Source organism: Eupeodes corollae, chromosome 1, assembly GCF_945859685.1.
Source record: "Eupeodes corollae chromosome 1, idEupCoro1.1, whole genome shotgun sequence".
In the NCBI taxonomy this organism is placed as follows: domain Eukaryota; kingdom Metazoa; phylum Arthropoda; class Insecta; order Diptera; family Syrphidae; genus Eupeodes; species Eupeodes corollae.
Window position 1 is genome coordinate 140,238,053 of NC_079147.1, and position 14,287 is coordinate 140,252,339.

The following is a 14,287-nucleotide window of genomic DNA, read 5'->3' on the forward strand; positions in this document are numbered from 1 at the left end:
TATTTTTCTAAAATTCTACCAAGGTCTCAAATTGCTTTTAAAAGAGATTTTGACAATTTTCAAGTTGTAAATTGATAAATTATAACATGTTACCTGTCTTAATTGTCAATGTTTGTAAATATTTGGCATCTGTCTCTGTCATACCACACGAAATAAATGTGAATCCAACCATGTTCAGTTTTTTACTCCATTTCTTCGACCATTTTATTCATAGCTCGAAAAGTGCGCTCCGAGCTAGCGATGTGTCTGAAATAAAAATAAAACACTGATTTTTTTGACAGAGACTAATGTCAACGTTACATCCACAAAACTGACTGTTTGGTGCGATTTATTGGTTGGTGGAATACTTGGTTCGTACTTTCTTAAAAACGATGCAGGACATAACGTTACAGTCAATGGCGACCGCTATAGAAGTATGATTACTGACTTTTTCGTTCATCAATTGGAAAAAGTAATCGAAAATTAAACGACTAGATTAGATTCAACCCAGCCGTGGCGGTCATATGATAGAGAGTTATCTTTTGAATTAAGTACATTTCATGTCAATTTAACAGGGTCGTCTGTGTCCAGTTCAAAATTATATGCAACTATGTAGTTTCGGACACTTCTGTAATCAAAAGATTGAATCCTTTTATATGGAAAGGGGCTAAAAAATAGGACCAATACTTTATTTTAAGGTTCCATAACTAACAAGTAATTTATGATTTTTTTTAACAAAAGCAAAAGTATCGGTTTAACTGTATCTCTATATATTTAGAATCATCTTGACACAATTAACATAAAATACTTTAAACTGTAAGAAGATTTGTTTGATATCATAGCATGAATCTTTAATTTTTAACCCGTTGTTCTTTAGTTCTCTAGTCTATCTATAATGTAGTTTAGTTGACCACTCCAAAGTCGTTTTGTTGATAAATTTCAATAACAACTTGACAGATCCTTAAAAATAACACTATGTATAGTGTATTCAAATGTTTTTCACTGACAGGTGGTGTTACTCCACAAAGCAGCGCATAAATCTTATAAATTTACGTCGGTGGCGCGGTGGTGGAAACATAGACTAGTCTTGTGAAATAAGACGAATAATGATGGTGGTGTTTGCGGTGGAGGCGCTTAGTTTAAATTTATTATTAAAGTTTTTCCATTTGCTAATTAATGTCTTCCGTATGTGAGAAGAAAAAAAACAAAGCTCAAGTCAGACAAAAGACACACTGTGAGAATAGACCATCAAATCGTCTCAATGTATACTTAAAATTCAAATCCAAATTCAATCTGTTCTCGTAGAGAGAAAAAAAAATTAAGATTGCATTTTTGGTTTCGCATTGTTGCAACATTAAGAAGACAAAACAAACAAATCAAAAACAACACCACATGTCACGCAGCTTACTTGTCCCATGATGTCACCTTTTAGTTGAACAGTAAATCAGCAATGATGACAACGGAACACAGTAGGTCTTTTGTTTAAAATAAACGAAAACGAAACTAGCTTTTAAGATTTTAAAACTGTAGGTAGTTAGTTTTGTTAGAAGTTTCTGAGATCGATCTGCAGAAATTTAATGCATACACGTATTTTGACAGTTTTGCGTCACATTCCAAAATGCTAAGATTGGCTGCGTTCAATCTCAGACAAAGTATCCGGATACCTTTCTTTCAGTTCATTCAAAACAGATGGAAATGGAATATCGAAAAAAAATCCAAAGGTAACCTAGAATTTCTGGTGTATGTGTTCATCTGACAGAACAGCTGTTTCAACATATTGTTGTATTGGTCACAGAATATATGATGTAGTTGCTTTTAAATAAGATGTTTTCGCTTTTGTCCCTAAAGTTTTATGATCTTTATTTTCCAACTGTCAAACCTTTTTGAAAATTAGAGACAAAAAAACTCTCCTTTGATAAAAAAAAGATGATGTAATAATTATGATAGTTGTTATTGTAATTGTTAAACCTTTTTGAAAATTAGAGATCAAAGAACTCTCCATTGATGAAAAAAAAGATGCTGTAATAATTATAGCATAGCATAGTTACCGAAGAGTTTAACAAGTACTACGTTTGCATTACGTAACGTTTTAATATTGATGTTCTGAAATTTGCGAATAAGTTATTAAAAACTTCATTGTTCAAGACATTATTTTGTTTGTGCATTTTTAACTTTTAGCCGAATGCATTTCACCCAAATATGACGATTAAACTTATCACTAGATGCTGCCATTGAATTTTCACATTTTTATCCAAACGAGTAAAATATATATTTATTCTTTATTTTGAAGATGAACTTGAAGACATATAGAAATGTCAAAAAAAGGAGAAAACAACATTCGGAGCGTTTATTGATTAAAAGCTATATGCACTGGATTTCGAAATTTATTAAAAAGTTTGTAGATCTTTTGATGACAGGCTCTCATAAAAAGATGCCACCCGAAAATTTTGATATATTGGCTGCGTTCAATCTCGTGTTGGGTAGGGTATCTTGGATATGTGGATTTTTAGACACCTTGTTAGACGAGTTGGATAGCTGTCAAAAAATAAAAACAACTTTCAGCTGTTCACAAAAAGCAGAGAATCATTTAAGCTTTGAAGGATTCAAAAATCAAATGGGGTGGCGCAACAGTCCGTTGTGAACCAGGGCCTAGTGACTTACAACTCTCAACCATTCCTGTGTGCGAGTACTGTTGTCAGGAATGGAAGGGACCTACAATTTAAGGCCGAATCCGAACGGCTAGTTTGAGAAAGCTTTGAAGGATTGTTGAAAGATAAAACATTTAATGGATAATTCAACTGACCTAGAAAATTAGTCGTCAACAAACGAGAACAAAATAAGTCAATTTTGAAGTTTAAAAAATAGATCATAATTACTTTCTAAAATTCGGAGGCAAAAAGCTTCTTCATTGTCTATAATGTACAGAACATTCTCAAATACAACTTTGACTAACATTTTGCATATTTTTGCTTAACAACGAATATAAAAAGCTGAAATAAATGTTCAAGTTTCTTGAAATTCAACCATTTGTAAAATCAGCTGTTCTGACAGATACCTATAATTCTTGGATACCTTTTTTATTAGCTATTTTTGATCAGCTTTTATTTTACACGTAAAACACTAACAAAAAGGTATACCATATCTGTCTAAGATTGAACGCAGCCATTATGTAATATCTATGCCAACAACAAACATAATTTTATGAAAAGAAACAATTGACAGCTGTCAGTTGTATTGGTTTAACTAAAGAGAGGATTTTGGTTACCTAAAGATGGCGCAGCAAGAGTGACATTACTTCTTAGGAACTTTTTCATAAGTTATATTAAAACATGCACTTTTTTTCAAAAAGACCCACTGTTTGACATGCCTATGTCTAATGCCATTGCGCCGCCACTAGCCCACCGCGCCATCCATCCACCCCATGGCTGGTTTTCAAACATAAATATACACTTATAGCTATGAATGGCCTTCGGGCGTGTGATGGTTCGTGTGTTTGAAGTATATTGTGGCCGACTTGTTACGGTTTGCACTCCATGCCTTTCTTATTCCAATGCTCGTACCTTACCAATGCTCTTAATTATTTTTTATTTTGCTTTAGTCCACTACTTTTGTTTCATTTTTTGTTTTATTATTATTTAAATTTTATACCTTATATGAATATAGCTACTTTTTATTTCATTTCTCTCTTCTGTAATGCATAACTTGTCGAGGTCATAAACGGTAGTTTCATTATAGTTATTTGCTTGTGTTTGTTTGCTAGTATGTTTGTGTGTGTGTCAAAATGGGCAATGAGCATAGCATAGTAAAGAGGCATCTAGTGTAAATTTACTGTAACATTGTAATAGATTATTATTAAAAAAAATATTATTTTGTATTTTTCATAGACATTCACAACGTGTTGGATGAAGTATCTTGCCGGATCTTTTTGGTTTATGCTTTTTCATTTGTTTTCGTTTCATTTTCGGTTGGGGTATTATTAAAACAAACGTCAAGAGGTGATTAACCCTTTAATGTTTTTTTGTTTAAAGACAATTCTGGTACGTACTATTAGGTAAAAACAGACAATTAAAATTCTAAGCACTAAGAAACATAACTGAATTTGAATAATTTATTTAATAAGGTAACTAAGATCTACTTTTGTACGCATTTTAAAACAATAGCGAAATCTCTCCAAGTGATAATAATAATTATCCTCTAAAAATGCATAAAGTTACGACTTATATGAAAATATGTTAAAATATACAATACCAATTTAATTACTTTAAGGGTCAGGTGGATAAAGTCGGCATTACTAAAGGGAAGTATAGGCGTTATGTTTTAAAGTTTCATTCATTTACATTACATTTTTTGGTCCTTTTTAAAGTAAACATACCTACACAAAGAATTTTGTAAAAATTGAAACCATTATTTTCCAATAGGGATATTTTGCTTTTGACAGCTCGTTTCGGAAATTGTTTCTTTTATTTTCTGTTAAATAACAGTCATGGACATTAAGATAGAAACACTACTTAAGGTTTTAAGAATTCAAGTACTTTACCCAATAAAAACTTAAAATAACTTTTAATTTGGATTTCTATTTGTTTTTTTCTGTTTTTAAAACTAGTTTTTTTTTTAAATTAAAACAAATTATTAACAAAAAAATATTCATATATTTAAACAAAAAATTAACATATTTCCTGGTCATTAAAATAGATACAAAAATTAAACATTAAAACAACTACAACATTTAATAAATCATACAATTTTTTTTTAGTATTTTTCTGAACCCCCCCCCCCCACCCTACAACGAGTAAGTCTTTGTTACAGCTTGACACCTATTGGTCATGGAGTCAACTAAGTGACTGCATCTCTCAACGGAAATTGTTGCCCATTCTTGTTTTATAACCCGCCACAATTCCGTTTTATTTTTAGTGGAGGGCCTCCGAACCGTCTTTTTTAAATCCCACCACAAGTGTTCTATGGGATTTAAATTTAATTGGGATGGCCAATCTTAACTAACTTTAATTTTTTCGTCATTAACATATTTGTTTGCGAGTTTTGACGAGTGCTTCGGATCATTATCCAGCTGTAGGATCCATTTCAAAGGCATATCCTATTCCGCATATGGCAGCATCGTGTTCTTCATAATATAAGCATACGCTACTTGATCCATTTTGTCTTCAATAAGATGAATAGGTCTAACGCTATACCAGGAGAAACATCCCCAAAGTATAATACTTCTACCTTCATGCTTTACAGCCTTGATGGTATATTTAGAATTAAGTTCACAACTTTTTGGTCTTCAAACAACTTGGCTGCCATCACTTCCGAACAAGCTGATCTTCGTTTCGTCAGTCCACAAAACATTTCTCCATTTTTTAAATCTTTCCGGGTCCGGTCCAACTAAGATTCCTTTGCAAATTTTAAGCGAGATTCTATATTTTTTTTTCTTAAAAGGGGCACTCTCCTTATGATTCGCCGTGCAAATTCTTTTCGGCAAGTCTCCTGCGAACTGTTCTGGAAGAAACTCCAAGCCGTAACTCAGCTCTAATGTCTTTTGAAGACTTAAAAAGATCTTTTTTAGATACACGAATGATATCTCTATATTCTTTGATGGTCGTGTTTCTTGGCTGGCCCAATTGTTTGTTTTCCCTTAATTGCGTTTACAACTAGCTTGAAAGATCTACCAACTTTCTCAGTTATTTTTTTAACGAAAATCTTCTTTACGTAAAATTAAAATTGCACTTTTTTCTTCTTTGCTGCAGTGCCTTCCACGCCGCATAATCTCTAAACTTTATATAACTTTTATATACAAAATAAATCCAGATGGTACATACTTGGTTAATTTAAGATTTTTAAAATATTATTGAATTTTGTTTGAGCTTTAAAATAAATACGTCTTGATTATTGCACTGTTTTTATTTTAATGACCAGGCAAAATATTTGTTTTCTCAATACACTGTCATTTACAATAACAAAGAAAGAGTAACAAAAAATAAGGATCCCATAATTTAAAATAAATTAGTGTTACTGAGTTTATAATAAGAATAACAGTTAGAATTATGAAAATTGCTTGTTTTTGTTTTTCTATTTTAATGTCCATAACTGTATATTCTACGAACAGTCATTCAACAAAACGCACAAGCTGCCAAAACTTTTGCCGATATTTATGAAAGTATGATATTGCGAACTTTGCGTCGTGATTTGGTCATGCAACAACGTATTAGCTGAAAACAAACGGCCATAAGCAGCGTCGTGTCTTTGCTGATTGGATTTGAAGCAGTTGGAAGTATCTTTAACAATGAAGAATATTTTTGGAAAGAATTGCAAGATTTAGGACGACACCAATCAACGCAAGATTCACGAGGTGCCAATGCATTCAAATGAAGTTACTCTTTTGATTCGATTTTGGGTCATCGGTCTGTACTTCTTCGAAAATGACACTATATAGTTAGGCCATCAACTTTAACGGCGATCGCTATAAGTCGATGATCACCAACTTTTCGTGAACTGAATTTTAACGTGCCACTCAGCTCAAGGCACAATCTTATAGTCGATCTTATTGACGGCCCGAAAGGTTGAGGTTATTAAAATTTTCTCTTGCAGCGTGATTTCGACAAAATTCAGCGATATTGCGATGACTGGAAACTGAAAATAAATTTCCAGAAAACGGAGACAATTCCGGACTCCTTTGGCTAGGGCCACGAGGGATACGTGCAAGAATTGGCGTAAGATGGTCATTGTTGATCTTCACGGGCAGCCATTAGCGAGCAACAGTGTAGTGAAGTACTTTGGTACCTGGTTAGATCAGTATTTATATTTCGACAGACATATAAATGCTGCTCTGACCAGGGCCAGAGGAGCCTTCGCTCTCACTAAACGACTGTTTTTCAGCAGTCGGCTTGACCCCAGAGTGAAGGTAATTTGCTACATGGCCTTCATACGGCCAATGATCGTTTATAGTTGTCCTGTGTGGTTCAACGTTGCTCCTTCCCAGATGGAGAGTTGGGTGTTCGAGCTGCAGTGTTAACGACGCTGTACCGGCTTATATCGAATAGCCGAATCTTCCTACATGCATTACTATTCCAACGAGGTCCTATACAACGGGGCTCGAATCAACAGAATTGACAATTTCGTGATAAAACTCGTTCGAGGTCACATTGCAAGAGCTATGTGCATATGTCTTCGACCAACAATTTAATTTTCGGGGCGTTCTATCCGAACGAAGAGTTTCATTCCACCAGAGGCATTCCTCTTTTTAGACAAATGCGGTCTGATACAGGATAAATTGACATTTCTGCTAATCTACCACGTCAGACGACGAACCGTGGATAGGCGACTCCTGTACAATCGGGACGTCATGGCACAGGGCGGAGCAGAGCTCCTTCGGTTCAGTTGGGCTGTGTCCGAACGGGACCAAACTGATAGGATGAAGCAGGAGAACCAGTTTTGGTGGCTTCAATCGGCACTACATAATTGTTTTATAGTTTTAGAGCTTAGTTCTTAATAGAATAGGCATGGTGACACAAAAAGAAATACAAAACAAAAAAAACAAAAAAAAAATAAAAAAATGGAATAAAAAAAAATGGAATACAAAAAATATGAAAAACAAAAATTTTAGATAGTTAGATTTGCTGCGGTAGTTGTTCTAGTTTTTAGTAATTTATTTGTAGAATAGGTAGTTTAAGTTAGCTTTCAGTTTTATATTAAGGAACTTTTTTTAAGTAGTTTTAAGTAAAAATAAAAAGGATATTGCTATTAGTTTTTTTTTCACAAATTTTCTAATAAAAACAAAAATAAATACATTTTAATTGAAGTAAAATAGATCTTAGGGCCGAAAGGCATTAGTATTAAGTGTTATAGTTTAACTTAGAGTGTCGGTATGGGACCAGTAAGTTAGTTGTAAGTTATGGTTATTCAGGCTAGTTTTATGAATTTTTGTCTAGCTTTAAGATAGGTTAGATTGAACTAATAAAAACGAATTAAAAAAATAACAATCTTATATATGTAATCTCACTAGCGGCTCGGTACGTACTTCGCTACGTATAAGGCATAGTAATAAAAAAATGATCATTAAGTTCATTTATTCAAACAAGGAAATATTTTAAATTGCTAGCTATTTAAAAGTCCAAATGACCCAAATGATATATTGTTTATATTATATTTATCAGCAAAGAGTAAAAACTAAAAAATAAAAAAGAATTGGGTACTCTTACTATTGTGGGTCTGTATGGGTTAGTCTAAAACAGTTGGACAAACAATATTTTCAGTTTTTCCATTTTAAGCATTAATAAACAAACAGTTAGGTGTACCGACTCTGGAACAGGCGAAATAAAGTTGGCCATATGAAAAACATGATTCCTCCAAATTGACATTAAAGACAAACGTGATGTGTTTGCCCTTAGGCCTTATTTATGAACATCGCAAATGATAAACGCACAGGATATTGTAATCTTTTGAATTCAAATAGCATATCATTTGGAATCATAGGGATAATCGGTATCAAACACACTTCTCCTTTTGATTTACCAGTTTAGATTGTAGCTTCAATCAAATTTGGCAATAACTTTTTCACTGCCATTCTGGTGCCATTACAAAGTTTTGGTGGATTAATGTTTCGCAATAATATAATCAAAGAACCAATTTTCAGATTCAAGCAATGCGGTGGTATATCAGCCGGTTCGAATGAAATTAAAAATTCAATTGGAAAAGTCATTGCCTCATCCTAATTCATAACACTGTCAATTGCTTTATTTGTCGTGACTACACCTGGCAGTTTCGCCTGAATTTGAAAATGAATGGCATTGGTATGAATGTTTTTCAGTGCTAAAATGGTGCGTTCTCTCAACCAATCATGATTTCTCTTATTCTGAAGAATATTCGGAAAAACACCTTCAATCAACTTATCTATAGATTGATCAATTGTACACAAATTGTTCGGTAAAGCGATCAATCCGTTGGTTCTAACAACTGTTTTGATAACTCATGGACAGTTGCATCATTATGTAGGTGAATACGCATATTAATGTTCAGTGTCAATTTTAGTACATATCGCCAAAGAACTGATGACATCAAACAGTCGTTTATTTCATCAGTAAGAGTTGATCGAGGAATGACATGTAATGTTTGACGAAAGTCCCCTGACAGCAATATCAGTGCACTACCAAAACAAATGTTGATTACCGCGTAAATCTTGCATTGTTCGATTCAATGCTTCTATTGATTTTTTATTCCAGATTGTGCACTCATCCCATAAAATAATTAACGTTAATCGCAGAACTTTTGTCATAGCAGAATTTTTCGAAATATTGCAAGTTAGAGTTTCAATCACATGTACATTCAAAGGCAATTTGAATGCAGAGTGTGCGTTAGACCAACTTCTAATAATGTAGCAGCAATTCCCGAAGATGCAAGTGCCAATTCAATTTTCTGTTCCGATCGAATAGTCGCTAAAATCAACGATACAACGAAGGTTTTTCCTGTACCACTAGGTGCATCCAAGAAATATAATCCACCTGTATTATTGTAAACGGCTTGCATGATTGTGTCATACACATGTTTTTGTTCAATATTCAATTTGGTTATATTCGATTGTAGAAATAAACGTAAATCATTAGAATTATTGAACTCCTGCTCACATTGCTCACGATAAAAAAAAATCAAGTATGTCTTCAATTATTATTACAGCTTCGTTGTACATTTCCAAGTTATTCAACAAATCGGGAATTCTTTAAGTATTAGTACAAATAGTTTGTATGTGGGAGTATAGAAAGATGATGATTTTACACCTTTTCAAAATTTTCTCTACATACCAACCTTCTCTGGACTTCCAAGAATAATTCAAGACCAAAATTAGCAAAATCGGTAAAGGCATTGTTGAGTTATAACATTACAACGAAAAGTGTCATTGATTTTTATATATATAGATATATGATTTTACCCCTTGAGTCTCTTTCTTGTAAGGCTTTCTTAAGCCGCTGCTGGTCTATTCGAATTTATTGTACTTGCATAAATCTTCACAGTAATTTAAGGATCAACAAATCTACTTGACATTTTAATAATTTTATTCGAATTTATATTTAAACATTGACAATTATATGGATTTTTCTCTTTTCTTTTCAGGTAAGGACTTACAAACCAAAACTAAATTATAACATTTAATAAAAATACTCAAAGAAGGTAATTTTCAGTTTTAAAATTAGATTTAAGATTAAGATTAAAATTAATTTATTTAATAACAACATAAGAATATAACAATTAACATTTACAAAATCTTTATGGCGTGGCTTTGCTATCTGCCGATTGGTATACTGTTTATGAAATTAACAAACAATTTTTAAATTTGAATAAAAAATATTTTTAAAGAAAAATAAAATGAATCACTAATGATTTACTTGAAAGAGTAGACGCTAGCATTTAATAATCAGTCTCTATAACTTAGAGATGTTTTACAAAAAAGTAATAGCTTTTCTGACAATTCGTTCAATATATTCCCAACATGTTCCGTCTAAAGCTTATCTTTGCCGAAATGTCACCTTGTTTCAGGAAGAGTCGTATATCTTTGTCTTCTCTTTCTGCTGTGTTACATATATTGCACAATATTGAAGTCCTACCCTCGCCCTTAGCATCATTGAGATGGATTCTACGCTTAGTTCGTCTCTGAAGTAGTTTGCATGTTGAAGGTTATAGTTGAGGGTACTGTACACCGATCTGTAAAGGGATCCTCTTGCTTCACTTTCATACTCATTCCTGCAGTTTATATCTGTGATGGAAATGGTCTCGTAGAGTCTTTGTTTCAAGTTATTGGGAGGCTCTTGGCCTTGGCTTAGATCGAAATTTCACAAACGTGCACGATCCAGCCACTCATCATACCATCCAACTTTTCCGCTCACTGTTATCATTATGATCTTCTTCGGAAGTCGACCTTCATCCATGTTTAAAACCTTTATAATGTAATCAGACCGTTATTTTAGTGCTTTTATGTATAACTGTGATAACCCAGTTTCCAGGTTCAACGCATAGTTTGGTGTGTTCGATGGTAGTCTGAACATGCGTTTTAAGTAGACACGTAAAAGTTTTTCAACTTCATCATTTTGCTGACTTCCCCATACTTGAGCAGCGTAAACCATGATTGATTCTGCAACAGATTCAAAAACTTTAAGTTTCGTGCTATGGTTTAGATATTTGTTGGAGAAACACATCTTGCAAGTTGAGTTTATTGCAGTTTTGCCTTTGCAAGCTTATCTTTCAAGTGCTTTTCCATTTTTAAACTGCAGGTGAAGATCACTCCAAGGTACTTGTATTCGCTGACATCTTCAAGTCTTTCGTTATTGTAGTGCCACTTTTCATTTGTTTGTAGTCTGCCTCTCCCTCTACTCGACTTCTCTTTGACCACTAGGTTTCATTTGGCACAGTATTCGCATAATCGGTTGATCATCAGTTGTAGCGTTTCCGGTGAATGAGCTAGAAACACTATATCAACTGCAAACAGAAGTGCTTTGATAGTAGTATTGCTGACTTCAATTCCACCAGGCAGGATGTCCATAACATCGTCGATAAATAGCGCAAACAGCAAAGGGCTAAGAGTACAACTTTGCCTCACTCCAATTTTCGTTTCAAACCATTCTGATAATACTTCACCATCCCAGACAGCAGCTCATGTATCTTCCAGCAGATTTTTTATGACTCTTCCAAATTTGTGAGACACTCCTTTGCAGTACAATTTGTACATCAACGATCTTCTATCGACTGTGTCGAATGCAGCCTTGAAATCCACAAAGAACGCGTATAATTTCTTTCCCTGTGCTGCAAAACATTTAGCTACATTCCGAAGTACAAAAATGTGGTCGACAGTTGAGTATCCCGCTCTAAATCCCGCTTGGTACTCTTTAAGCATATTGTTATGGTTGATCCAAGATGTAAGGCGCCGCCGTTGTAAAATAGTAGTACAAATTTTTTACGATACGTTTAAAAATGATATTCCCCTACAGCTATAGTTGTTTGGATCGGATTTGGAACCCTTTTTGTAGATTGGGAATGTTAGCAATTTACTAAGGCATACCAACATTTTAAACTTTCTTTTCGTTTTGCTAACTAATTGCAAATTGCCTTTTATTAAAAATAAGCATCCAAACATGTCTTAAAAGTGACAGTTCGTGAAAATAGACAAAGCAAATACGCTTAAACGGACCTGTTAATTAAAAATCCCAACTGTTGACTGGAACATTCCATCCACTACTCTGATAAGAATAATCGTAGAGTTTTCATATGGTTTTACAAATTTCTGAAAGTCAAAATAGACATTCCGTGATTTTAACTTTAGCAAGTAGTAAGATGTTAAAATCATTCAAAATTAGATAAGTCATCTTTAAAGCTTAGTAAAGTGATAAAAAAAAGTTGTGGATACAAATTTAGCACACTTGAAGAAGATAAGAAACATCGTTATTTTACTTGTATAAGTTTTGTTCTAAGCAACATTTAATTTCACGTCCAGGTAAAAGAAGCTGTTTTTACAATTTTTTTAAATTCCTTTTTTATAGGTATAACAATGTTCTTTTCGGTAAAACATTAATATCACCATATTGCATATAAATAAAAACAACTTGCAGCTTTCAGTGCAACACAAATTTTTAAATAGAAGATTTTTCATTTCATGAAAGAAGTGTCCTAAATTCTTGTGCATCACTGTATATCACTGTTGAGAATGAATTTTGTATTGGTCAGATCAAAAGCTGACAAGCTGATGGTACTGTCATCAACGAAACAGTTTAGTGCATTAGAAGTGACAGACAATAGATCGATTGTGAATATAGGGAAGAGAGTTGGAGACTAAATGGATCTTGGAGACAGCAGCATTTATTTTATGATTTGAAACCATCTAATACAAATTGAATTGAACACTTTGAAAGGTAGTTTCTAATTAAACTAGAGGTCTTGGGTTTAATCCTTGTCTGTACCACCTAAAAGTTTTTTTTTCTAGGTACTGCCTCTTGCGAGGAATTAACAAATCCTCCAAAAGTAATTCTTATCATAAAAAATGGTTTTTAAATTAGTCGTTCAGATTCGGCATGCAAATTGTAGGTCCCCTCTACCCCTGACATTTCTCGCACAAACAAATGGTGGAGAGTTGTAAGTCACTAGGATCTGGTTTCCTACGAGCTGTTGCGCCAATTAATTTATGTATTATTCTGCGATAAAGTAATTGTAATTGTCTGAATTTCATACGAAATTGTATTAAATGTCAAACACAATCTTCTACATCATCTGATTTTCCCAGATGGCGCTTTATTCCAAAAACTATTTAAATTAAAAATTAAACATCAACAGATAATTTTACTCGCAAATAATGTACTTTAAATGCACGCGGTTACTTCAAACTATCATATATTAAAATTCCTTGCCTACAATAAAATTTTAAACTCATTTAACTACACAAAAAAAAACCAATGAGGTCATTAAAGCTATAAAATATTTAACTGACAGAAGGAATTCGCCACTGTGGATTTATACAACAGTAAACATTAACCATTCATCCAAAAACAATAATATGAGGAGTGACTGATGGTGTGATACTCAATTACACAACTTTTCATTTTGTTGCTATTTAAATTCTTTCCCCTCTCTTATCGTCCCTGCATCAAAATACAAAATACAAGAAAAATGTCCACATTCACATTATTAAAAGCCTAATTTAGAAACTCAAATTGTTGAACCAAACGTCACTTTTTTTTTGTATTTGTTTTGTTTTATGTTGGAAAATTTTTATTTTTATAAAGAATTAAATACAATTCGAGAATTCAACCAAAGCAAAACGGCATGAAACAGTGGTGGCTTGTATAGTTGAAGCCAGCTCTAAGAGCAGCCAGGCCCAGTGCCATGCCATTCAGAACACGTAATTGTTACACCCTGATTACGCGGTATTGTTAATGAACAAAGTTACACCGTACCTCTTTTAATATACTCGTATGGAAGAGCTTAAAAAATGGGAAATACATGGTATATGCTGACTATTGAAAAGTTCCTCCTATACCTACCCTATGCAGTTAGTATCTAGCTGTATTAATAAAACAACAACAATTAGTGGCAATTGAGAAAATAAAAAGAGAAGAAACAAAAGAAAAACAAATTTTTAACAGTCGAAAATTTCTTTTTCGAGTTATAGATAAAATACACTATGGTGGATTTATATAAGCTGTTTGTAGAATATCAATATTATTTAAAAAAGAACATTTTCTTGTTTTTCTCGCGTTTTCTTCTAATAGAGACGGACTGATTTTGACAGCTCGTGGCGGCCATATTGTTACTTTCTGTCAAAATATTTTCTTTCAAT

General features: G+C 33.2%; 1 protein-coding gene across 5 annotated transcripts in view; it reads left to right on the top strand.

Moving 5' to 3' along the window:
- Positions 1–14,287, top strand: part of LOC129938734 (uncharacterized protein CG43427) — a 145,279-nt gene that overhangs the window by 27,558 nt on the left and 103,434 nt on the right. The window contains exon 2 of one of the 5 annotated variants that reach the window (XM_056046456.1): positions 10,081–10,137. The exons of the other annotated variants lie outside the window; for them this stretch is intronic. The gene's annotated coding sequence lies outside the window, so the exon portion shown is untranslated. The remainder of the gene's footprint in view (positions 1–10,080; positions 10,138–14,287) is intronic. 5 annotated transcript variants of the gene reach the window in all.